We start from the raw sequence: 27,911 nt of genomic DNA on the forward strand, positions 1-27,911 counted from the left end.
ACTTTTTTACAATTAAAACATGAATCCATTTATAGTCTGAATGTGCTCCCTATTATTTTTTATGCTGATTTATAAAATTCCTTCAAATGCTAGGAGTGGGCAATGAAACCTGTTATCATTATTGTACAATGTATTAAGGTGAGAACAGTTGATTTGGTAATTCTGATAAATTTTGGTAAAAACACATTGGTTATGTTTTACGGAAACATAGGCAAAGTGTGGTATGTATAATTTGTAGAAAGTACAACTAAAATCAATGTTTGTTATCAAAAAGCATTTCTAAATTATGTAATGTATAAAGGATACATGTCCTAGTTAACAAACGGAAGTGCAGGCTGTCCAACTAAACTGGCATCTGTGATCCTAAAACTGTGTACTGATTGCCTGAAAAATGATTTCTCTGCAGTTCAAACATGTTTTGAATGTCTCTTCTATCTAGGCATCCCATGGAACAAAGTCTGATTAAAATCTGAGACACTCAGATTTCAATAAAATTTGTAACAAGTTTTGGAAACGTATTACGAAATCAATTAAGTATAAACTATATTTCCTTGATGAATGTCTGAAACTCACTTGATTTCTAAATTGATTAGGAAAAGGATACTTGATCATACATTTTGCCTCAATGCGCCAAGTCTACTTAGAACCTCTAAAACAAAGTGCTCATAAATAATTGACAAGAGTTGGTACCTGCACTCTACCAAACATAAACCAAGTACCTCAGAAGTTCAATGCAATACCCTTGATAAATATTCTACACAGAAAATATAAAAGAAACTCATCTTTAGTTCTACAGATTCAAGGTTAGGCTTTTTTAGTAGGAGAGTAACTTGGTGTCTTCGTACAGGTAGTAAAAGACGCCTTAAGAGAGGGAAGTGTTAATGATTTGTAGAATAAAAAGAAATGCCTCATTTGTGCAGCTTCTTACATGTTGGTTAGGATTTGGTTGCCTGGGAGTGAAGAATGTTGAATATTTTGACAGGCTATTTAAAAGGTGTTGGTCAATCTCCAAAACGGTGTGTTGCTTTTTTTAATCTTAGGAGTAGATCCTTTGAAAGTTTGGATATGTTTTTTAATTATGAAGATTTTTTTTGTCAGATGAATGCGCTGATATTGACGATGAAATCTAATGTTTAATCTGATAAGAGGCTATGTTATTGACACTGCTATTGACTGTAGCATAAGGCTTGCATCTAAGGTTACTTATGTTTGAGATTTGTTATTTGAAGTAGTTCTCTCATGCAGTAAGTAAGAGTTTGTGGTACATTTTGGTGGGATTGCAGAGATTCAAAATTCTTCAGAGCCCATGGTGTTGTTGCACGTTTATTAAACATCCTTGTTAAACTGTTAATGTTCTTTAGAGTTCTGTGGCATCAATGCTTTCAGAGTTAAGGTATTTTAATTGGTAGGTATCAGAGTATCCATCGTCGTTACAGTTCTTGTCATAGATTTGTGAGGTCTTCTAATGAAGGTAGGTTGATAGCTTGCAGGGGAGCTCCGAACAAGGGATGATGCTTTCTTTGTGTACTTTTGTTTAAAGCTCTTCTCAGGACTTGTATTCTTTTTATGTGTAATTGTTAGTTTTGAAAAGTCTCAAAAGATGACAGGATTGGTGAAAGAAATGGCCTTGTAGCCTCAGGCCTGTTGCATGACTAATAGATATTTTCAGTGCTGGAAAGTTGTATCTATATCAGATTAAAAGAGCTCTCTTTATTTTGTGCATTTTTGATTGAAGCCTTCTAGGTGTTTAAATACAACAAAAAAGAATGTACAATAACTGTATGAATATATAAAAAGAATAATTACTTGAATGTAAAATGGTGAACGTAGGGCCTGATTTAGATCTTGGCCTACGGGTTGCTCCATCACATCAGTGACAGATATCCTGTCCACCGAAATATGAATCCCATAGGATATAATGGGATGTATATTTCTGCGGACGGTATATCCGCCACCGCTGTGACAGAGTAACACATCCGCCATGATCTAAATCAGGCTCATAGTTATCAAGTCACAATGAAATAAAAATATGCATACATAATAATGCAAATAATTTTATTACTTTAGAAATATTCTTATTAATTACCAGCCGATCAGAACTTTTTAAAGAGATCTACCAGTTACTCAATCTATTTAAAAAGATTTGTGTTTTGGTTACATAGAATAACGTTGAGATTTGCTTTTTTTTTTTAAGTGGTCAACTTTGTTAAAAAAAAATCAAATGTTTCATTAATCAGCAAAAATGTTATGACATTGACAAACTGTTGGGAATGGCTTCATAAAAGTTGCAGAAGAAATTTCCAAATTTTGAACGTCCTTAATTCTAATTTTTATTTATTTATTTTAATGTAATCGTTTTTTCTAGCATGAACATGACCCTTGCAGGTATCCGAGCGCTTTACAATTACTCAGTAGTGGATACAGTAATATAAAATTCACAAAAAATTAAATAACAACGGAAAAACATCATTAATACTAACGTAGTATCGTTGTACGGACAACTGCAAGCACCAGGCAATGTTGGGAAGAAGGGGAAAGTTATCTGAAAGTGTTTGCCATGCATGTATGGATTGTTCTGTTATTGTACTGTAGCTTTGTTTAATTGCATTTTGTCAGGAGACTTCAGGGGGGACCCCCTGAACCTCCACAGTAAAACCTTATTCTGTGTTGTTTTCCATGGAGCCATTGGCCAGTCATTCCAATACTCGTTAGGATGCAAGGCATCCCAACTAATCTACTCACTCAAAAATTTTGATTCAGTAGGTGTTTACCTCATTTTCGTACAGCTGTATGTCCCTGACCAGTCATTTTACACAACCCTGGAAACACGCACAGTTTTAAAGTAAGTTGCAAACAGCCTCTACATAATCACCGGAGGAGTAGTCCAAACAGGCATACTTTGCATATATGTATATGTTATGACACAGGCTGCAATCTACATAGCTATAATTTACTATGTTTGCAAAGCTTAGTTAGACTCACATTACTAAACTCCTTAGGGAATGAAGCATGAAGACTAAAGCTCTCACTAACCAGCCCGAACACTGAGCACTGTCTGCTTGCCTTCCTGTCCTTGCACATTGTGTCCCATGTATGAGTGTTTAGTGGGAAGCCTCTGGGCATGTCAAGCATACTACTGTGTGGGTGCAAATGTGTTTGTTTCGTACTTATGAGGCTAAAGAAAACCAATGAAACAAAGCAAATAAAAACAAGAATGGACTTCAGACTCCACCATTCGCAGTTCTTCTGATTCTTCCAGCTCCGCCATGAGTCTCACAAGGGATCACTGGAGGAGGTTCCTGAGTTCAGTCCCATGGAGGCACCGGTACTAATCGGGCTCCCGGGGAAAGTGTGATATTCCGTATTTACAAGTCACTGAAGCCACTGGTCATACTCCCAAACCTCTTCACGACTCTGAGAACCAGATGGGAAGTGTGGGTGGGCATACTTGAGGACTTGGAGTGGCGAGAGGACCTCATGGCAAGAAAAGAGCTAGCGATTTCATCTAGGCTCTTCCTTATTAAACTAAAGTACCTCCACACCACATACCTGACGCCGACTAGGCTGTGCTAGGCCTGGTTATTTACATCCCTGGATTACCCAAGATGGGGGAACAGACTTCTTCCATATGGTCTGGGGCTGTCCAGTGATAACCTAATCTAGGGGGCTGTGTTTCACACCCTATCTCTGGTTCTGGAATGCCCCATTGAAGCTAACCAGCAGGTGGCACTATGGGTTTACTTGAAGATGTTAGGGATCCAGAAGGGAAGAGCACTTGTGGGTCTGAGTACCCTCATTGCTAAACGAGACATTGTCCCTGCCTGATCCTCTGTTGATAATAGTGTGCCGCAAAGAAATAGACTGGTGCGCGAAGCTTAAAGAACCGGAGTACGTTGCCAGCGGATGCCCTCACTAGCATGAACTGTGAGAGCCAGATGAACTAAACTGTTTTCCTTTTTCCAAAGATCCGATTCACAGATGCATTTGTGACCAACTACTGAATTAGTATTCGGAAGGGGCATTTTTAACAAACTCGGAATGGGATGTCTTATTGTTTTGAGACCAAAATCCGGTTGCAAAGCATTATTATTTTACCCACCACACAAATGTAGTGATAACCCATTTGCAAAAAGGCAATATTTGTTTTAAGCGCAACCCGTTTTCTTTTAAGGAAAACAGGTTACATTTCAGTCAGTCTTTATTCATAGCCTTATCACTCCATGAAAGAAAACAAACAAATCAACATTTAAAAACGATGCAGCAGCATAATCCCCATATATTTTATGCAAACTATATATACCAAGGAATTCATTTTAAAGAGACATAATATGGACTACAGTATACTATGGATAAAAACATAGTTAAAACCATAAACTAACTAAAAATGTAAGTGCATCAAAACTACACATTTAAAGTAAAAGGGGTAATGTCAGATAAACATTTCTGTATCTTTAAAACGCGGGTCAAGTGCAAGTGCAACTGCTGCAGCAGTAAAGCAGGTTTACATTGTACAAAATAAAAATTCTTCAAAAGGAGTAATATGAAGGCTCTCCTCGGCTGAGAATATAAACGACAAAAAAATGTCAAGTTTAAAGTAGATTGTTCCCAAAAATTGTCATGTGGACTTGGAGGTAAATGTGACAACTCATTGGTCTGATACTTGAAAGCAACGAGGAAGTGTACTGTATTCAAACAAAGTCTAGTGAAAAGAAAATTATGTTGTATGTTAAAAACCAGATCTAAGTATGAGCGTACAAGCATGCATTACCACATTCTATTTTTTTTTTTACTCTGCATGAGCAGGCTCCTTCTCCATGTACTCTGCAACAACTTCAGATCTGTTCTACTAATGTTCTTCAGAACTTTAGGATCAGCAAGATAAGTGTATTTACCCATCTTTAGACATTAATGTAGATTAACCAGGTAATAAGATTGACGCAATCCTGAAGCAAGAAGTCTCTAATTAATTTGCTGTTTAACTCTGTATCCTGCTTAGACCTAACAGTGTGCCATAAAAGTAAGGGGCTATGGAGAAAAAGTAATCAATAAATTGCAAACCCACTTCACTATAGCAGACATAATTCACACAGCTTACAGGACCAGATAACAATCTTTTAATAAATCAATTTTCCACTACCTGCAAAGAAGCAGCATTAATGTTTGTCCCCCTCACCCCATTACATGCCCCAGACAAGCATTTAATTCTAAATATGTTGACAATTGCTTTTACCGGATAGAGTCCTAACTTTGCTGCAAATCTATCCACATCTAATATTGATTTCTCAAAATACATATTTTTTATTACCCACATGCTTAGACTATGAGGTAGAAGAATTAAATAATAAGCCAAGAAAAGATATCTGTATCCACAATGTTTTCCCCATGTATAAAAAAAAACATGTTGGGCTTTTTCTTTCCTGACCTTTCAATCATAGCATATGTTTTCCCCTATTACATTTTAACTCCAATCTCTTCATGAATGCTAAAAACCTCTCTAAAAAGGCTGTAATGTGTTTTTTGTACAAGCCATCAACATGGCATTGTCAGCATAGAGCAAAATAGGAAAGGGCTGGCACCTATGTGTGCAACAGCAATAGCCCTATCCACTTAAAATGTCTCTATGACATCGACATTAAGAGTAAAAGAAATGGAGCCGATATACACCCTTGTTTAGCACCTCTTCCAACTCTAAAGTGCAAAGTGCAGTCCCCCTGGGTGGGGGTAACGGACAGATGCCACAGTGTCCATGTAGAATTGCCGTAGAAAATGTATTATGCCCTCATCCATCCCCATATCAGATAAAAGATCCCACAAAAGGGAGTGACTAACAGAGTCGAATGTGCAAGAGAGGTCTATAAAGGACAAATAAAGTGTCCCCTTTCTGGCTTGTGTATACTTGTTAATAAGTAGCGCCTGCTTCAGACATTGTTCCACAGTGCTGATTTTCTTCCTAAAGCCATATTGGACATTGCTCACTGCCTGATTTCCCATTGTCCAATCTTCTAGGTGTGATATTAATTTGCTTCTTACCACCTTTGGGGAAGAATCTAGGAGGGAGATTGGCCTGTAACAGGTCCTCACATGGGTACTATGACCGAACTAGTTTGGCCCACTCTCGATACAGCATAGAGAACGTTTGTTAGCAAAGGAGCCCCCAAATCAATACCGTCTTGGAACAAATTTAGAGGCACCCATCCGACCCTGTGGTTTGCCCATTTGGTATTCTTAGAGAGCTGTAATGACTTCCGCTAGCTCAATTACAATAACATCATTCACCCCTCCTTATCTGCCCAGAGTAACGCACGAATATAGCATGTTACAACGTGTGCTTTTACTACGCGTTATTTAACAATGCGGTCATTATAACGACCGCGTTGTTACAACGTGATGCCATTACTACGCAAGTCATTACATCGACTAGCAGTAGACGGTGCCGTAACATTAGAAATGTATAATTTACTATTGCAACTCCAGCCTACGCAACAGTAGGGAAGGTGTTGGAATAGTAAATTATACTATTCCTTATGTAAGAGCACCATCTACTGCAAGTCGATATAATGACTTGTGTAGTAATGGCATCGCGGTCTAATGACCGTGATTTAAAGGTTGTTTCCCGTAATGCACTATTCATATCTTAAGAGAAAGTGATAGAAAAGCGAGCGACCCACTCCTCAGCTGGGATAATTGTCTCTAATGTAGGACAGGGTTATTAATAATTTTCCCAAAAGGCAACATTATCGGATTGCCTTCAACAAGGGCTTCCCAGGCCTCGTCTCTGACCTGTTGGTTCCTTCAGCAAGCGTTTCCTTATGCAGGGAACTGCATTCTTCAATAGCTCCCTTATCCCTCTGGACTGTATTAGCTTACAAGCCTTACGTGCTTTGCTAAATTCTGCATTAAACCAGCCGAATTTCTGCCTGGCCAGCGGCATCTCATTAAACCTGCCTTTTAAAAGATGAGCTCAAGGAGGCAAAAGATTGTAATGTAGTAGTCCCTGGGGCATTATAGTCCAAACATGTATTTACTTGGTCCTTCTGTGAGCTCACAAATTCTGATCAAAATATAAATGTATTGATCTTTTTCCACTTCACAGTATCACCATTCTTTCTGCTGACTTCTAATTCCTTTCCCAGTAATGATGGCCCCTCCTTCTTCACTGGAATATTGAAGTCCACCATAAGGGGACTGTAGTCGCTAAGACATGAGGGAAGAATCTGAAAGCCCCTCACATGGGAGCTAAGGTTATATATGAAACTCCTATAAAATCAATGGTACTGGAGTTACCATTCCCCACAATATCTGTGTAATACTTGCACATTCAGGAAAATAGCAAATTATACTTAAATAGAAGATTATTTAAAACCACCCCATATCTTGAGTGGGTGATATGCGTTAGGTTATCAGCATTGCTTGCTAGACAGGTCACAGATCACCTTAGAGCACAATGGTGAATATTGAAATCTCCGGCCCACACTGTATACACGTCAGATCATTAGTGTTTAAAAAAGATTTCCAGGAGCAGCCTAGCGCGCAACCAAGATGGCCGCGTAGGCTTGTGGCTCCCGAGGGCCTCCGCAGCCTCCCACGTCTATCCTGTCATAATCCTGGTTTTCTCGATGGGCTTCTGTTTATGATCTTGCACTAAGGTGCCACTCGTTTTTTAAATCGAAATTGGACTCCGGGAACCGGTTTTGTGACGATCTGAAGTTTGCGGCCTTCTTCGGCCTTGGTCCCGAACTCGAGTTGGTGAAGTGTCCGGGTGCGAAGTGAACAACAGCGGCATGCCAGGTTGGCCCAGCCCCGGACCCCGTGCTTTCACTTTCGGTTTCGTGTTGATGCGGAAACTGACGTCGGGACATTGGGTGAGCAGCGCCGAGGACGGGGTGCATAGCCTGATTCTTGAACTGTAAACGGGCCTATTTCAGTTGGTGGCCCTGGTCTCCTGGCCTTCCTCCGGGTGCTGGAGGGTGCTGACCTTGGTGGTCGCCGACGATGACGACTAGAGTGGACGGCGATAAGCTGAAACCCAAGTCTACCCGAAGGGGAGCCTATTCCCAGGCCAACAATATGGACCGCTATGCGCAGCCAAAGGGATTCCCTAGTGGATCACGTAAATCGCCTGAGCCGCCCAAGGAGGCCTCGGGCGCATCATCCGAATTGACTCTGCTGGATGTCATGGGGGCCATTGAGGAGATGAAGGCGACTGTGAACCAGCAATTTGATACCTTGGCTAATAAATTGGACTCGGTGTTGATTGATGTCACTTTGGTCAGAGCAGACCTGTCCAAAACTAATGACCGGGTCGACTCATTGACTCAAGCGGCGTCGAGCCTAACGGTAGATGTGGCCGCTTTGCAGACGACGGTGCGGAGGTTGCAGCTCGCCAGTGACCTGACTGATCGTCGCCTTGAGGACACCGAAAGCAGGGCCAGGCGGAATAACGTCCGTATTATTGGGGTGCCCGAACGATCGGAGGAGTCTGCTGTGGATCTTTTTGTGGAGGATCTAGTGGTGACTCATCTAGCACCCAAAGGGCTGAGCAAGTTCTTCGCCGTGGAACGGGCCCACAGGATTCCAGGGACGCTATCCTTCAGGCATCGAGGGTGACTGGGCCAGTAAAATTTGAGAATTCTAATGTTAGCTTTTACCCAGACTTCACGCAAGCGGTTCAAAAGCAACGGATGGGATTCTCGGCCATCAAACGGCGCTTGAGAGACATGGAGTTGAAGTATGCGATGCTATTCCCGGCTAAGCTGCGGGTCGAGTTAGATGGTCGCTCACACTTCTTCGACCGGCCGGAGGCGGTGGGAGAGTGGCTGGACGCCCTACCCAGGAGTCGAGGTCGGTAAGGTCGGATGGCGGAGAGCGGAGAGGGTTTGACGGCGTAGGAATGGAACTGTGATCCTGTCGATGGACTGGACTGGTAACGTTTTGCACCTGTGGCTGCACTGGACTCCAGTTTGTAACTCTTTGCCCCGTGGTATTTGGAGGTTGCGGGGGGCTAGATGGGGCCCTTTCCTCCTTCAGGGGTTTTTTTTTCTTTTCCCCCCTTTTTTTTTTGTCCTTTCTGTAGTGAGTTTCATATTGGGGCGACAGGCACACTGCATGTTGGGGGGGCTGTTCGGGCTCACGCAGGGGTGCAGGGTGGGGGGAGTTCTGTTGGGGTTGATGGGGTGGGGTTGGGGTTTGTTTGTTTGTTTCACAAGGCGGGGTAATGTTTTTTGTTGTGCTATTATGATTGTGCTCTCCGGGAGGGGGATAGTTTGTGCTGGGAGGGATGGGGGGTAAGGGGCTGAGACTTCTTTCATGGAATGTGAACGGACTGGGGGACAGGATAAAGCGGGGGGTAGTCCTGCAGTTCTTGAAACGTATTTCGCCTGACATCGTGTTTCTGCAAGAAACACACCTCATGGGGAACTCTTTCCACGCCATGAACAGACGTGGGTATCGCCTTCTGGCCCATTCTGGTTTCACCTCTGGCTCGAGAGGAGTGGGCATTTTAGTCAGGACCTCTCTCCCGTTGGTGGTGGATGAGGTGCTCCATGACGACAGAGGGCGGTACACTGCGCTGGTGGGGAGGTGGGAGGGTAAGCTGATTTCGCTGGTCACGGTTTACGTGCCGCCGGGCCTGCAGACGGCCACCTTTGCTGATTTGGGGCGCCTGCTACTTGGGCTTCCGGGGGGGGTTTTGGTCTTGGGGGGGGGATTTTAACGCGGTGGTCTCCGGAGTTGAGGATCGACACCCCCCTAGGGACCTCCCTCGGGCCCGGAACTGGCTGGGGGGCTTTCTGGATACCCTGGGACTGATAGACTGCTGGCGGTTGAAACACCCTGGACAGGCGCAATATACCTTCCACTCTGGGGCCCACGGTAGTCTTTCGAGGCTTGACTATATGCTAGTGCCTGCGGCCCAAGCTGGGATGATCGGGGAAGTGCGACACTTGGCACGCGGTATATCTGATCACTCCCCTCTTTTGCTACACCTAGATATCGCCTTGGGGGCGGAGGGGAGGGTGGCGCCGATCAACCCCTGGTACCTACAAAACCCCACGATCCGTGCAGACCTGGTTAAGTCCCTGGAACACTATTTTAGTGACAACATGGGGTCGGTGTCTTCCGCCATCTCCCTTTGGGAGGCCTTTAAGATGGTGCTCCGGGGCCAGGCTCTGTCTCTCATTTCCCATACCAAAAAATGCGCGGCGCAGGAGGTTGTTCGGCTAGAAAATGAGATCACCGAGTTGGAGATTGATTTGGAGCAAGGTGTTACGGATGACAGACTGCATGTGATGGCACTTAAACAGGCCGACTACAAGGCGCTGGTTACCGAATCTGCTAGGAGTATGAGCAGGGAGCAACAGGGGCGTTTGTACGATATGGGTGATAAGGCCGGGAAATTGATTGCTTGGTTGGATAAGAGGGAGAGAGCGAGTCGAGTGGTGCCGGATGTTGAGAGGGCGGATGGTGTGCGGGTGACGGACCCCGGTGATATTGTTGATTGCTTGGCGGAGTATTTTCACGGGGTGTACTCTCCGGTCTCAGAGCGATCAGAGGAAGACTCTCGACTACTGCTTCGAGACATTGCTCTGCCATCTCTATCTGATGAGGATAAATTATTGATGGATGCGGCCCCGTCGCCGGATGAGATTGCTTTGGCCATTCGCTCTATTGCCTCTGGTAAGGCCATGGGTCCTAATGGCCTTCCCATCGAATTATATAAGTTGCGCCCAGATAAGATTGCGCCGTATCTCCGGGACATGCTCCTTGAGGCTCTGGCGGCGGGTTCCCTCCCCCCTGACCAACGTCTTGCTACTATTGTTGTTATCCATAAGGAAGGGAAGCCGCGGGATCGGTGTACTTCTTACAGGCCTATCTCTTTGTTAAACGCGGAGCCCAAAATCCTTGCCAAGGTACTGGCCAATCGCCTGATCCGGGTTGTGGGCGACCTGATTCATCAAGATCAATCCGGTTTTATACCCCATCGCAATATGAATGAATGACTGAATGAAATAGATTTTATCACGCGCAACTTAGCCCAGTGGGTGTCAAGGCGCAAGGTGCAATACCGCTTTGAACCTGCGGCGACTGCATGGCGTCCTCGCTAGAGCGCCATTCATCCGTGAGCCGGCCATTTTGGCGTCCCTTGACGCTACCATGGCGTTTGACACCTTGGAATGGCCGTATATTTGGGCAGCATTGGCGAAGTTTGGGTTTGGCCCGGGGTTTATCGGTTGGGTGAAATTGCTTTATGATAACCCACTGGCACAGGTGGTGGTCAACGGATGGGTGTCGGCTCCCTTTGTTTTGGGTAGGGGCACCCGGCAGGGATGTCCGCTGTCGCCTCTTCTCTTTGCGCTTTGTTTGGAGCCCCTTGCGGAGTGGCTGCGGTGGCACCCCTCGATGCGTGGCCTTCGATGGACGCCGGAGTACGAGGATCGTGTCTCCCTATATGCGGACGATATCCTCTTGTATCTTGCATCTCCACGCCAATCGCTTATTGTATTGGTGGATGTGTTGAGCTCCTTTGGTCACAACTCCGGATTGGTCATTAACTGGGCTAAGTCTTGTGTGTACATTCTCTCCGGGGAGGCCCCCCCCCTTCCGCGGGGGTGCCCTATCCAGGTGTCAAGAATTCCTGTCATGCGAGGGGAGGAAAACGGTAACCAGCGAAAACGGACTACATCTCCCAGGATGCTTAGCGGTTGAGAGGTTATGTAAACAGGAGAGCTGTTACATAACTCAAGGAAAACACGCCCTTATGTAAACAGGAGAGCTGTTACATAACTCAAGGAAAACACGCCCTATAAAGGGAGGAACCGGGAGGTACAACACTGTCGGATATTGTGTTTACACCGACGTACCTGCTTAGTGAAGAGCAGTGTTCCGGAGTGGTGCTCCAGTAAGGCAAGAACGGAGGTAGGTCGAGTCGTTACTCCCTGGGCCGTGTCTTGCCCCATCGTCACCTGTGAAGGACCCGGAAGCTCTACCGGATAACCATTGAGCTTCGCTTTTTGACTCGGCTGAGTCAAAGCGCAGTGGCGCTTTTGCTGGTTGGAGTCGTAACTCCCAGCCCGACCAGAGATACAGGGACTGCCAGCTGTAACGCACACCAGGAGGTGTTTGCCGCGTTACAGACTCGGAAGTCCACGGGATCGATCGAGCGGCTGCTCTCGGTTCAGTCTTCTTTGCTTGTGATTGGGGTATCGGTGACGTATCACCAGGAGGTGACTCCGCGTCCCGGTGCAGTCTGAGGAAGAGGTTGAGCGGCTGCTCCCTTCAGGTAGAGACCCCGGCTGGGTGTTTCCCTGACTCCTCGATTCTCCCCAACACTCTTCGTGCCCCTCACAGCCTACCGATTGGCATTGTCGGCCATTTCATTTCTGCCCTCTGTTGGCATACGCCGGGATCGGCGTATATGCAGAGGACGGTTAGGACCATCCGTGCTGTGGGCTGGTAACGTACTTAGCCTGGAGGATTCCAGTGACTATAACCTTTGTTTATTCCTTGTATTATTTTTGCCTTCATTAAAATAACTAAACCTTCACAAGTGGTTGCGTTCTCATTATCGTGTCTGTTAAACGATCCTGAGACGTTCAGGGCGTTACAAAATATCCGACCTTAATAACACTAACTGTCTCCCGGTCGATAACAGACATGGCAACACTTGATGATGTGCTGGCTGCTTTAGCGACCGTGCAAATTGAATTGGCTGACTCCAGGCAAGAAACAGCCGATGTAAAAGCCAGACTGGATGCTATCCAATCGGACCCGCTCACGCCCAGCACCTCCCTCACGAACCAGACCCCTGCGGTAGTAGTGGAAATGCCGGTAGCCGTCCCCTTGGCAACACCAGAGAGGTACAGTGGGGATCCTAACACAGTGCAGGTATTCCTCACACAAGTGGCGCTACATTTATCGTGCAAACCAAGGGCGTTCCCCACGAGTCAGGCTCGTGTGGCTTTCCTTATATCCTATTTGGCTGGAAACGCGGCACAATGGGCCGTACCTCTGGTGAGCAGGGACGACCCCATCTTATGTGATTGGGGTGCTTTTCGCGAGGAATTCCTGAAGGTCTTCGACAGAAGGGCTGACTCGTACACGGCGGACCGTGAAATGCTTGAGTTGAGACAGGGATCCAACGACCTGGTGCAGTATCTCAACGCGTTCCGAAGGCTGGTTGCGGAAACCAAGTGGCCTGTTGCTAAACAGACGGCGCTCTTCCATCACGGGCTGTGCGATGAGCTCAAGGACGCCGTGGCTCATATTGACCCACAACCCAAGACATGTGAGGGCCTTATCAACCTGGTATTACGGCTGGAACATAGGCTAAGTGAAAGAAAGGGGGATCATGGGAGAAAAGGAAAATCCCTTCCATCCTATGTGACAGTGGGAAGTCCTGAAACTGCCACCGCATCCAAGGGAGAACCCATGGACATCGGCGCAATACGAGCGAGCCTCACAGCCACGGAGAAAGAGTCACGCCGTAAACAAGGATTGTGCCTATATTGTGGCAAAAAAGGCCACTACGTACGTGAATGCCCTGCCAAACCGAAGACGTCACGTTATCGGGCCAACCGGTCGGTAACAGCCGTGGTGGACGTACCGGCGGAAAACTAGAGGACTCCCAGACCAAAGAAGGGGCATCTCGGAGTCACTCATCCATCCCTTCACTTTCCAACTCGGTCACTAAGGGACAACGACACCTGTTTCTCACGGTGCACGTGGGAGTGCATGACCAGTGTATACCCGTTGTGGCCATGGTGGATTCAGGGGCCACTGGCATGTTTATGGACCACAACGAGGCATGCAGGCTAGGGCTAGTGCTTCTTCCCAAAGCTGTACCCGAAGACGTCTATGCTGTAGACGGAAGGCGATTGGTGACGGGGCCCATCGGGCAGCACACGGGGGTCCTTCCGAAGAGATGTGGGAGGAACCATTTGGAACAAATCGATTTTAACATCATCCGAGCGCCCCAATATGGCGTCATATTGGGATTGCCGTGGCTACAGAAACACAACCCCTCTGTGGATTGGCCAACACATCGCATCGAACTGACGTCACCGTATTGTATCCTGCATTGTGGAATAAGAACGGAATCCCTTGACGCAGATGAGAGCGGGAGTCAGACGGTGGCTACAGCGGCAGAAAAAGATGTGGCTCTCCCCCAGGCTTATCACAGTTTTGAGGATGTATTTGATGAGGTGAAGGCGGAAGTGCTACCACCACATAGACAGTTTGACTGCCAGATCGACCTGGTGCCAGGGGCCAGCGTTCCCAGCGGCAGGCTGTATGCCCTGACGGAGCCTGAAAACGTGCATCTCCGGGGGTACCTGGATAAACTCCTCAAGCTAGGATTCATCCGCCCGTCCAAGTCTCCGGCCGCCTCGCCACTCTTCTTCATCCCGAAGGCTAATGGGGAGCTGAGAGCCTGTGTGGACTTTAGGGCATTGAATGCGATAACCGTAAAGAATCGGTACCCCTTGCCTCTCATCAGTGTACTTCTGGAACAGGTCAAGAAAGCTCGTATCTACACCAAGTTGGATTTGAAAGGGGCATACCATCTGGTGCGCATGAGGGACGGAGACGAGTGGAAGACCGCCTTTAAGACCAGGTTCAGCCTTTTTGAGTACCTCGTCATGCCGTTCGGTCTGTGCAACGCCCCGGCAGCCTTTCAGTACTTTTTGAATGAGGTATTCAGAGAGGAGTTGGATATCTACGTGGTCGTATATATCGACGACATCCTCATCTATTCGTCCAGTGTGGAGGAGCACGTACACCACGTCAAAGCTGTGCTCCAAAAGCTGAGGGAAAACATGCTGTTTTGTAAACTCAGCAAGTGTGACTTCCACGTCACATCCGTGGAATTCCTCGGAGTGATGCTGAGTCCAGAGGGACAGGAGATGGCAGAACGAAAGATCAAGGCGGTGAAAGAATGGCCGGTGCCCCAAAGCGTGAAGGACGTCCAAAGTTTCATTGGCTTCGCCAACTTTTACAGGCGGTTTATAGATGGATTTTCAGGATTGGTGGCCCCAATCACACAGCTACTGAGGAAGTCCAAGGAGTTTGTCTGGTCCCCTGAAGCGAACACAGCCTTTGAGGCCCTGAAAAGCGCCTTTGGTAAGGCGCCGGTGTTGGCTCACCCCGATCCGGATCTCCCCTACGTGGTGGAAGCGGACGCATCGGATGTGGCGCTGGGGGCTATCTTGTCCCAACGCAACCACGACACAGGGGTGCTTCATCCCGTTGCATACATGTCCCGCAAACTCAACGACGCCGAACGCAACTACCATATTGCGGAGAAGGAGCTTCTCGCAATCAAGGACGCCTTCACCGAATGGAGGCATTGGTTGATGGGGGCAAGACATGTGGTATCGGTGTACACGGACCATCGGAACCTACAGTTCATGACGGCCACAAGACACCTTTCTCCCAGACAGCTGCGGTGGATGATCTTCTTTGCGGGGTTCAACTTCCGCATCACATATCGCCCGGGGACGGAAAACCGGAAGGCGGACGCCCTGTCCCGTCAATCTGCAGTTAAGGAACCATTGCCTGCGACCGAGCATTCCATCATTTCCCCGAGGATGGTATTGGGGGTTATCCAACCGGATACTTTCCTGAGGGGAATAAAGAGAGGGATCAGGTCATTCGCATGGCGGAGGTGGCTCCTCAGTCACAGAGAATGGCAGCTGAAGGACGGGATACCCCTGAAGGGCAGGTGCCTATTGATACCCACGCCTAGGCTAAGGAAACAAGCATTCATCTGGTGCCATGACTCTCCATGCGCAGGTCATTTGGGCTTTGAAAAAACGGTGGCTAGCATGGGACGGCATTTCTGGTGGCCAACCATGAGAGTGGATGTCAGGAGGTGGGGACAGGAGTGTCCTACGTGTGCTACCATGAAGGCCGACCATGGCCGAACCCAAGGGCTCTTACATCCACTTCCGACCCCGGATAGACCATGGGGTAGCATATCACTGGACTTCGTGGTGGGCCTACCGGTAGACCAGGGGATGACGGCAATACTGGTGGTGGTGGATTACTTGACGAAAATGGGGCACTTCATCCCCTGCAAGAGAGTCCCTACGGCCGGGGAATTGGCGTCACTACTCCTAAAGAATGTGGTACGACTGCATGGATTACCTGGGGTGATCGTGTCGGACCGGGGGTCGCAGTTTACTGCGCAATTCTGGAAGACTTGGTGCACTGCGCTGCATGTTAAGACCGCCCTGTCCACCAGCTACCACCCTCAAACGGACGGCCAAACCGAGCGCCTGAACCAAACGCTCAAACAGTATCTGCGATGTTTTGTGGACCAGGGCAGGGAAGAATGGGTCGACTTGCTATGGGTTGCAGAGATAGCCTATAACAACGCCACTCACAGCTCCACACAGTCATCTCCGTTCTATAGCAACTATGGCCAACATCCCAGGTTCTTGCCATTTCTACATCCGTTCAGAGAGGACAGGATTCCCGCCACAGCGGACAGGGTGGCACACATAAAAGACACGTTGATGCGCTCAAGGGCTGTCCTAATAGAGGCCAAGAGAAGATACAAGGCTGCGGCAGACAGGAAGAGAAGGCCCGGGCCACTGTACCGCACGGGAGACTACGTCTGGATATCCACAAGAAACATGAGGTTTCGAAAGAACAGTGTGTTCCATCCCAAGTACATGGGCCCCTATCGAATTACCAAGTGTATGGGTCCCGTGAACGTGAAGGTGTGCTTGCCCCAGTCATTGCGGATACACCCTGTCTTTCATGTATCATTGCTCAAACCAGCACCCTCCAAGCCGTCTGGGACACCTAGGCCGGTATGCGTGGAGTCGGAGGTGGAGTATGAAGTGTCGGGCATACGGGCGTCCAAATGGCGCAGGGGGAAGCTGTGGTACCTGGTTGCGTGGAAAGGCTATGGCCCGGAGGAGCAGTCATGGGAACCGGCTGAAGGGGTTCATGCTCCGCGCTTGGTCTCCTTGTTCCATCGGCGTTTTCCTGCCAGCGCTGGACCCGTGGGGAGCTGCTGAGAGGGAGGATGTACTGTCAAGAATTCCTGTCATGCGAGGGGAGGAAAACGGTAACCAGCGAAAACGGACTACATCTCCCAGGATGCTTAGCGGTTGAGAGGTTATGTAAACAGGAGAGCTGTTACATAACTCAAGGAAAACACGCCCTTATGTAAACAGGAGAGCTGTTACATAACTCAAGGAAAACACGCCCTATAAAGGGAGGAACCGGGAGGTACAACGCTGTCGGATATTGTGTTTACACCGACGTACCTGCTTAGTGAAGAGCAGTGTTCCGGAGTGGTGCTCCAGTAAGGCAAGAACGGAGGTAGGTCGAGTCGTTACTCCCTGGGCCGTGTCTTGCCCCATCGTCACCTGTGAAGGACCCGGAAGCTCTACCGGATAACCATTGAGCTTCGCTTTTTGACTCGGCTGAGTCAAAGCGCAGTGGCGCTTTTGCTGGTTGGAGTCGTAACTCCCAGCCCGACCAGAGATACAGGGACTGCCAGCTGTAACGCACACCAGGAGGTGTTTGCCGCGTTACAGACTCGGAAGTCCACGGGATCGATCGAGCGGCTGCTCTCGGTTCAGTCTTCTTTGCTTGTGATTGGGGTATCGGTGACGTATCACCAGGAGGTGACTCCGCGTCCCGGTGCAGTCTGAGGAAGAGGTTGAGCGGCTGCTCCCTTCAGGTAGAGACCCCGGCTGGGTGTTTCCCTGACTCCTCGATTCTCCCCAACACTCTTCGTGCCCCTCACAGCCTACCGATTGGCATTGTCGGCCATTTCATTTCTGCCCTCTGTTGGCATACGCCGGGATCGGCGTATATGCAGAGGACGGTTAGGACCATCCGTGCTGTGGGCTGGTAACGTACTTAGCCTGGAGGATTCCAGTGACTATAACCTTTGTTTATTCCTTGTATTATTTTTGCCTTCATTAAAATAACTAAACCTTCACAAGTGGTTGCGTTCTCATTATCGTGTCTGTTAAACGATCCTGAGACGTTCAGGGCGTTACACCAGGTTGCGCAGTCGGGGTTCACGTATCTGGGAATCTTTATAACCCTGGACCCGGTGGCCCGGTATGAACGGAATCTTCTCCCCCCCCTTCAGCGCCTCAGGGCGGATGTAGCGGGTTGGCGGCGGCTGCCGCTCTCGCCGCTCGGCCGGGCGGCGTTGTTCAAAATTATGTTGTTGCTGCGCTTTTTGTACGCCCTGCAGAACACTATGGACGCAGTGCCGGCCCGCTATTTTCGGGAGGTGGAGTGTCTTCAGCGTCGATTGTTCTGGGATGGGCAGCCGCGGATTGCTCTCGCTAAACTAACCCTACCGTGGTAAGATGGGGGGATCGCTCTCCCTGACATTAAACGATATTATTGGGCCTCCCAGTTGGCTGCTATCAATCACGGGATGTATGGGCCTGCTTTGAACCCGGCTTTTGAGATGGACAAATTGTTATTGCCCAGCGGGGATTATAACCGAGCACTATACTCGGGGTCCCTTGATGCGCGGTTGACTGGCCCGACGCGGGTCGCGGTGCAGGTGTGGCATGCAGCGAATGCGGCGATGGGGTGGAGGGATCGCTTGACTTGGGCAACGCCATTGTACGCTTCCCAGCGTTTGGGTTATCTGTGTACTACGAAAGGCTTTGAGAAATGGGATATGATTGGTATCAGCAAGGTAGGGGATCTCTGGACGAAAGGGAAATTTAAGACGTTCGACATGCTGAAAACTGAATATCAGCTGAACGATAGGGAATACTTTCGGTATGCTCAGGTTCACCATGCCTTGTGTTCCGTGTTCCCGGACGTCGCGGCTATTCCAGAGTATTCCCCGTTGGAAGACAGAGTATTGGACGGCTATGTGCCGGATAGCACCATTTCGCTGATTGATAAGAAGCTTATCAATGATCGAATGGGTTTGCTGACCTCATTGCGAGAGACGTGGACTGCTGACGGCTTGGAACTTGACGATGAAGATTGGGTGTCAGCGGTGGCCTCCCCGAAAGAGGTGGCTATCCCGGCCCGTTTGCGTTTCGTCCAGCTTAAGATACTTCACAGAGTGTACGTCACGGGGCCTGGTTTGATGCGTATGGGGTACTCGGTGGATGGTCTGTGTAAGCGAGGCTGTGGATTATTGGGGACTTTCCTCCATATCCTGTGGGAATGTCCGGAAGTGACTCGGTTTTGGTGTAGAGTGCATGCGGTGTTAGAAGAAGTCGCGCATGTTGCCTTGTTGCCGGAGGCACGGAGATGTTTGCTGAATGTCTGGGAGCCGACTGATTACAATGTGATGCAGACGCAGTGGGTGACTCTGGGCTATATGGTAGCGAAGCGGGACATTGCACAACTGTGGGGCGCCCAGAGGCCGCCAACGGTCTCAGCGTGGAAGGAACACATGGACTGGTGTATGTTCAGAGAGAAAACGGTGTATGTGGCGAGAGGCAAGCCTGGGAAGTGGATTAAGGTGTGGGGTCCCTGGAACTCCTATCGTGGAGGTATTTGCGCCCCGCCCCAGACGCGTGAGATGGATGCTGCTCTGTCTCCCTAGCCCGCGCATTCCTATATGCTCCTGCGATATGCGACTTTGGTTTCTTCTGCCTGCCCCCCCCCCTCTGTCTCCTTGGGTTTGTTTACTCCTTCGATGCGGGGAGCACATATTATTGCCATTAACCCCCTCTGCCTTGTGTGTGTGATGTTTTTTGTTTTTTCAAAATATGAAACCTTTCTTTGCTTATTTATGGACTACGGCTGCGGCTGGCGGAGTTGATTAGCACCCCAGTAGCTCCTATGTTGCTTCATCGATGTGAATGTAAAGCTGTGCCTAGGTTTACACTGTGCGTTAGCGGCCGGCCTGTTGGTTGTAGGCCCATATTTGTATGTCTCTGAAACTGTAATAAAGGTTTTCCCAAAAAAATAAAAAAAAATAAATAAAAAAAAAGATTTCCAGCTTCTTTCCAACTCAAAAACCATATTAATGGAGAATAATCAAAAATATTTTTATAAATATTACCAAAATCTGCCTGTCGCCTTTCAGATTGGAGCAGAGAGGTTGAAAATATGGGGACTTGAGGCCTTTATAGGTTTGCCCAACATGCTATTAGAAGTAAAAATCACCAAACCGCCCTTCATTTCCCTCTATTAGATGTAATAGCTGGGGTACAAAAGGAACTGTATTCCTCCATATGGAAGGAAGTTGTCAGCCAAGTGTCCTGCAAACGTACTATAGTGAAAAGTGAGATAAAGCTGCACCAATCCTTGTTTGACAATTTACCTCTCACACCAGCAACATTTCAGCACTGTAACTTCAACTCTACCATTACAATCTGTGTTTATTGCCTCGTCAAAATCTAACCTACTGCCATTATCTGGGTCCCCCTCCTTCCCCATAGTAACTTCAGCATCACCCCGCCCACATGGGCTCCAGAAACCCGGTTGCATTAAGAAAAAAATGCTTTACTTAAAAGCAATCACAAACATTGTGGTCTGCTTACCTTACCAGGCCACCATTCCTGTGTTGGCTGCGATTAGTAGTTGTTCTCAATTTGTGGCCTACCTCATTAATATTCACGAGGTAGGCCAAAATGCGACCCACTACAAATCAAGTTTTCGCAAACCTACCTTTTGGTACATTGGTCGATTTTGCAAAAGCAGAACGAATTCAGTAGAAGTCGGTGCACAGTTTGCGAATACTTTTACCAAATTCATTATTAGTACATCTTGTCGTAAATCTTCCTCTGGAGACATCAAGTATTTTTGGGTTCTAGACCAATAAAAGGGAGATATGTATTAAACTCCTTTCTTTTGCCTTTGTCACAGAGTTCATAATGTAAATCCTTTTGCATTTATAATTTAATTAAAATGTTAAGCTTATTCCAATTGTGTTTGACCTGGGGTTCGTAATGTAAAACACATTCTTATTGTATTTGCCAAAGTATTCAATTTTTTTAAAGAAAACATTTGCTACTACATTTGTCATAACACTAACAATGTATAAACCATTCCCATTGCAGTTGTCAGAGAGTTCACAATGTAAAACATCTTCCTGCTGCATTTACCAGAGTGTTCACATGTAAAGTCCATGCCAGTGCTAAACAGCTTACAATTGAAAACCCTTCTGATGAATTTGTCAGAGAGTTCACAATGTAAAGTCAATCTGTATGTGTTTTGGCAAGCTGCTCAATGTGAAATCTATTTACTTAGTATTTGGCAGAGTTTATCATAGGAAACCCCGCCCTACTGAACTGGTTGTGCGAAGTCCATCCTATTGTATTTGGCCTAGGGTCTGCGTTAACAATGACCGTATCAGTTAGGATCATTGGAGCTACTTCTAAGGCAATTAACACAACTATTTTATAACAAATGCTTCTAGAGAAGACCAAGATGAGGGCAGTGCCATATCTTCTGTCTTAAGGTAAGTCCTTGCAGACAGTTATACTGTCAAGCCAAGTCTAAAGACAAATGAAACAGTGTTTGACACAGGGGTAACCCAAACCATTGCCTACTATGTTAATCTGTGGCAATCCACGTTAGAAAATACTTGTCTACAGGCTTAAACCTAGGACAATAACAATTCACAATCCACTGCAGGGGCACATCAAAATAAATATTATGCATGTCCCATTTCTGCTTGTTAAGCACCCTAGCCTTGTGAGCAATAACAATCTATTTATGGATGACTTAGTTAATGTCAAGAGAAAGTGTTTTCATATGTCAAACAAATGTTTGCTTTGTCAAAATGTCCTGTAGCATTTGCTCCAAAGTTGGTGGCCTGAAATCAATATTTTACAGTCTCATGTTAAGGTGGTGTCCACTGAAGCCCATTCTGCTTTCATACCATACATGTATTTCCGATGTCAAGTTAAAATGGCCTTATTTAAAAGCTAAATATGAAAATGTGAGTTTGTCAATTTTACACCATGCTTAGAAAATGGAGGAATTACTGTACTCAGGGTTAAAATGCATGCATAATCTAGTCTAAATGTTAAAAAGACACTGGGGAGATCATGGTAGTAATCCCTACAAATCAATTATACACAAATTTTATGTACTTTCAGTACACTCTGCTATCATAATCATCTGTGGACTCAGAGTGGTCCAGATTAGATATTAATTGTGATACACAAGATTGTTATGATAACTAAGACGCACATGAGCACTCAGGTCACGTGAACAAATTAATGTTGTGAGTTTTAGTCGGTTTGAAATTTTGAATACTATTTTGAGTCGAGATCAAAAGCGACCCATGTAGAATTTGAAGGTAACTGAAAATGCTCCAATTTCTGGAAAAACTCTAAATACCCAGTGAATGTTCTGTGCAATAGGAATATTATTGTAGAGGTAAATCAGCTCCATGTCCTTCCTCCAGATGCTGGAAGATTTTCAGTTCCTTCTGTACTCTAAATGAGGCACTAGGCCTTATTTACAAGGTCATACCGCATTTGTCTTGGTGAAAGTCTTTGAACAAGTCTAAATCAGGGTTCTAAGAAGCAATATGCATAACCTCTGGTCAAAGGAAAAAGCTCACTTTAAATAACATTCACAAATCTGCCCTCATTGCCATCTGGGGTGACCTTAAGAACACAGTTGATCGGAACAGGGTTGCTGCTCTACTCTTGGACCTCTCAGCTGCCTTCACACGGTTGACCATGACTCTCTAATACAAAGACTCTACAAAGCCAGCATACAGGGGTCTGTTCTCCACTGGTTCACATCCTACCTTCATAACTGTACTAATGTCATCCATATCCCCCCTTTTTCATCCAAACCGAACTTCGCAAAAGCAGTGGTGCCTCAAGGCTCTATCATCTCACCCATGTTTTTCAACATTTACATGAAGTCATTACCGGCACTGATCAATCAATTTAACATCACATGCCATAACTATGCAGATGACATACAAATACTCCTTAAACTGGAAAGTCCCAAAGACATTGGAAACTCACACATTTTCCGTTGTCTCAGAGCCATGGATCATTGGATGACATAGAGCCATCTCAAATTGAATGCTTCCAAAACAGAAATACTCACATGTGGCTATTGCCAAAATTATAACCCACTCGCTGCCTGGCCTGACAATCTGGCAACACCATCTAAAGTATCTAAGCAAGTAAGAAACTCCATGGACTCCAAGCTATCAATGAATGCCCAAGTGGACAAACTGGCAAGATCAAGTTTAGTACTATAAAAACTCTGTGATGCTTCTTCCCCCACCTGGCCTTTCCACACAAGGTCCAGGCTACTATCTCTCTTGTTCTGTCTAAGCTCGATTATGCCAATAGCCTCTACCATGGATCATCTTTAGCAACTATGAAAAGACTACAACGGAATCAGAACTTGCATGCCAGACTACTCTTACATATAAAGCCACAAGCTAACATCTCCTCTGCCTTGAAGGCCGTACATTGGTTACCTGTTGACAGAACATACACATTCAAGCTGCTTTGTATCACCCACAAAGCGATACATGGAACGTGAACCCTCTTCATCAGGAACAAACTCACCAAATGCATTCAACAAAGGAACCTCTGCTCTAGATTGGCACCTTGCCTCAAAATCCCACCATACAAGGAAAAAACCATAGGTTGCACAAGCAGCCAAACTATGGAACTCTTTACCCCCAAATATAAGTTCCACGGATAACTACCTTATCTTCAGAAGACTACTCAAGAATTAGCTCTTCCCCACATAATTACCATACTCAAACAGATATATACAGCATATCCCTCTGTATATAATAATTTTTTTGGTCTATAGATGTGTACCTAAATATGTCTATTGCTTTGTATAAACATGTATAATAATTCTTTTTATAAATATATAGATATTCGTTAGTTCTGCTTAACAATTGTACATATTACTTATGGTTATATTATTCAATGTTTCACTCGTATATAGGTACTGCATAAATAAGTAAATCTTTTATCATAACTATTTATCGAGCTTTACTGTTGAATTACAAAAAAATATAAAAAACAAATATATTAACTTAAAGTACAGCAACATAAAAAAAAACACTTTCTAGACCCTTCCCTCTTCTATCCTTCCACTATCCGTTTCAATCGAACCAACAGACTCGCAGTCCACTGCTCAAATTAATTTCATATTTCCCTATTCTAATTCCCCACTAATCCTCTTTGTGTTCCGGAGTAGTGTGCTACCTGCCGAAAAGCACTTCGACACCTCATCAGGGGTAGAAAGCGCTATATAAATGTAAACCCTTTCCTCTTCTACCCCTCCACTATCCTTTTTCAATCTAAATAACAAACTTACTTGTCCACTGATGAAATTAATAGAAAATTCCACTATACTAATTTACCAATAATCCTTTTTGGGTTCTTGAGTAGTGTGCTACTCGCCGAAAAAGCACTTTGACGCCTCTTCAGGGTTAGTAAGCACTATATAAATGCAATCACATCATCATCATGAGAGAACTTTATTTCGATCACTGTGGATCATAAAAGTATAGACAAACAAGACAACCAACATCACACATATCCATACAAATACAGATATAAATAACAATAAATAAAACTATGATGATATACAAAGGCTCCATCTGAATATTAGTTATAAAAGCAATATAAAAACCACAAATTTGGTAAGCACAGGATCAATATCTAAAGTGCATGGAAAGGACAGTGGCAAAAATTTAAATCTACAACAGTATTGCACATCCAACCACAGTACATCATAAACATTGAATATTCAATTTCATATGTTAAAAGCTGGCTGTGCAATTTTCCCATGTTTTATACAAAATGCCATTAAAATATTGGTCAGGCAAAAAGAACACAATCCGGCTGGTATTGCACTTCAATAAACTTAATGTTTCCTGGTACTCCCTACTTCCCAAGTTTTTACAAAGGGAAACAATCCATTTCACACGTATTTGTTTGTAAAAGGGGTAGAAGAACAGAACATGGACAAGAAATTAAGAACACTCTTCAGAGCCTCCACACAAATCATCTTATTGACCACTATCATGTTGCCATCTACCAGTGAAGGATTTAACAGGTAACTTGTCATACCTAAACTGGAGGTTGAGTTTCCTGGTTAGAGGACGGACAATTTTATCAATGGTACTTTCATAGAGAGCCATGGCTTTACGATCAATGAAAACCACCGATAGGGAACCCTTACACTGCATAACATTGTCAATTGCCACACTCTCCCAGAAAATTGCTTTAATACTGGCCTTACCAATTAAGAACATACTCTCTGGTGAAACCCAATATTTATCCAGATTCAGCCGTTGTAGTAGGGCCTTAATAGCACAAAGCCGCAGAATTTTCCATGCACACTGCGAGACCAAAAGATCTTTGATTCCCTCCCGATAGGATTCAACGGTAGGTGTTGTCCATAACTGGTACAAGTAGATCAACATACTACTCTCAATCTTGTGGCAATTTTCTTTTGAGCCAAATCTAAATATAATGGGGTCAGTTGTGTGCTTACAGGAAGTTTCAATAAAGGTCTTATGAACCTTTGCTCCACTGTGGAGAGCCTCTCTGTAAGCGAACAACCCCACAATTCTGCACCATATAAAACTTCCCCTGAGGGCCTTACATTATATATTTCCACTGCCTGAGGCACCCTTGCATATAAGGTTTTTCTGTGTATTTTCCTTATATATGCAGTGTGTTCAACCAAAGACAACTGTGCTTTTTACACCTGTGGCGACCAACGGTGATTTGTTGTGAGTTTAATACCCAAATACTCGAAACTTGGAACCGCATCTAAAGGAGTGTCAACAAGTACATTCTCCTCTTACACAGGTTCGACATCTGCCTAGTAAAGATAATACATTTGGTCATCGAACTATTAAGCTCCAAACCCCGCTCAGCTCAAAACATTTGAAAAGAATTCAAGAGCTATTGCAGACCCTGTGGCGACTTAGATATTAACAAATTGTCATCTGCGAAAAGGAGTACAGGGACCCTCCGCGCTCCAATCATAGGTGCATCACTGTCATCCCCGTCCAGGAAGCAGGTTACACCATTTATATATAGAGTGAAAAGAGTGGGCGCCAAAACAAACCCCTGCCTAAACCTCCGGTCAGTATGGATAGGGTCTGATAGGGCCCCATCCTCCCCCCCACCTTACCTGAGCAAGTGTGTCACCATGTAGCCTCACCAAGATGTCCAACAGGGGAGCTGGTACCCCCATCTCCTCAAGAACCCTCCAGAACTTGGCAGAGGGAACCAAATAAAACACTGAGCGAAGGTCAACAAAGGCAACATAGAGTTTGCTCTTGGCAAGGATCACCTCCCTCCAGTAAATGCATTCAAAATGAAAAATCTGGTCTACAGTGTTCACATTTGACACAAAACCCGCCTGCCAATCGGAAAGCACACTTTCATTGCTTATCCAATCTTGCAATTACAATTACAGCTATATATACATGTGTGTAATTTCATTATCTTTAATTTACAAAGCATTCTCACTTAAACCTATTTTTACAGGTTTGTGTGCTACGCACATTGCTTACAGTAGGTATGTGCTTAGATAGGAATTTAGGTAATGTTATTTTTTTACTTTCTATTTACTTTTACTTTTTTTATAGAAAAAAATATTGAGAATACGGAAAAGCTAAGAATATAAAGGTATTTACTTAATTTGTGATGGATTTCCCTGAACCCCTCCTATCACACTCCATTTGGAAAGCACGCTCATCTAAACTGAGGACTGTAGGAATATTGAGTGTTTAAATTCTCCCTTGGGTGAAAACTGTTATAGCACTTTGCTTTTTTTCCTGGGGTTATTTTGCCCAGTTCCTTTTAAATAGAAATGCCATGTAGTTACAGTTTTTATACAAGGTAAAATTACATATTTCCTGCTTTTCTGTCAGTGAAACTTCCTATGAGGCACGCATTTCCCAAGCAAATTCCTCCTGAAAAAACCTGGACGAATTTGTATAAGTAAAATCCACATGTTTTGGGAGGCATGATCTCTGTTTAGGCTTATAAATTACACTTGTAAACTGTGTTGGGAATTATTGTTAGTGTGGGGAAGAAGGGAAAAATAATCAATTGCTAATTGAGTAGGCTTCAAGAGAGGATAATACATTGATGAATAAGTACCACGGAAACTGGTAAATCTGTGTGAACAATTACTGCTCAGATTCCTTACTGGGTAAGCATTATTACTAATAACTAGGACATTTTTGCTGACTGGCAAATCAATACTAAATCAAAAGGATGCGAGGGAAAGCAAGACTGTTATGAGCAGGACCACAACTCAGAGTAATGAGTTGTTGGTATGTAATCCAAGCATTACCTTCCACGTTAATCTTCCTCAGTACATTTCTGGCCCATTGAGCGAATACCAAAGCTCAGTAAAATTGCATCTATTTGAAATAAATACAACACTGCAAGTATGCAGAACCCAGGGAGGAATTTATTTAACTGTAACAAAATATGAGCAAAACAAAAGGAAGAGACCCCACCTCCCCGTGTATCTTGCCTGAATGGAGGAGAACAGCCTTTGAATTAGTAGAAGGTATTGAATTGTAGTCCCGCTGCAAATGTCGCTCCTGAAAATGGCGAATTAACGGATCCATAGCCAGAATGAACAATAGAGGAGACAGGGGACAGCCTTGGCGGATACCGCGGGAAAGCTTGAAGGGCCGGGAGAGCGTGCCGTTCAAGCTTAGTCTCGCTGTGGGCTTGCTGTATAACAATGCGGTGGTAGCAATAAATCCCATGGGCATGCCCATACAGCGCATTACTGAAATATAGAAGGGCCACTGCAAGGAGTCGAATGCCTTCTCCCTGTCTAGAAGGATTGCAGCTGCAGGGACCTCTGGATTAATCCTGTGGAGTACTGCAAAGAGTGTCCTAAGATTAAGCGAGGTGGGCCGATGAGGTACAAAGCTAGATTGGGCCGGAGATATTATAAACTCCATTAATTGG

General features: G+C 45.5%; 1 protein-coding gene across 3 annotated transcripts in view; it reads left to right on the top strand.

The window, feature by feature from the left end:
* SH3TC1 (SH3 domain and tetratricopeptide repeats 1) overlaps positions 1-27,911 on the top strand; it is a 256,428-nt gene that overhangs the window by 103,131 nt on the left and 125,386 nt on the right. The window lies entirely within an intron of this gene.

This window comes from Triturus cristatus, chromosome 2_2 (genome assembly GCF_964204655.1).
Source record: "Triturus cristatus chromosome 2_2, aTriCri1.1, whole genome shotgun sequence".
In the NCBI taxonomy this organism is placed as follows: Eukaryota; Metazoa; Chordata; class Amphibia; order Caudata; family Salamandridae; genus Triturus; species Triturus cristatus.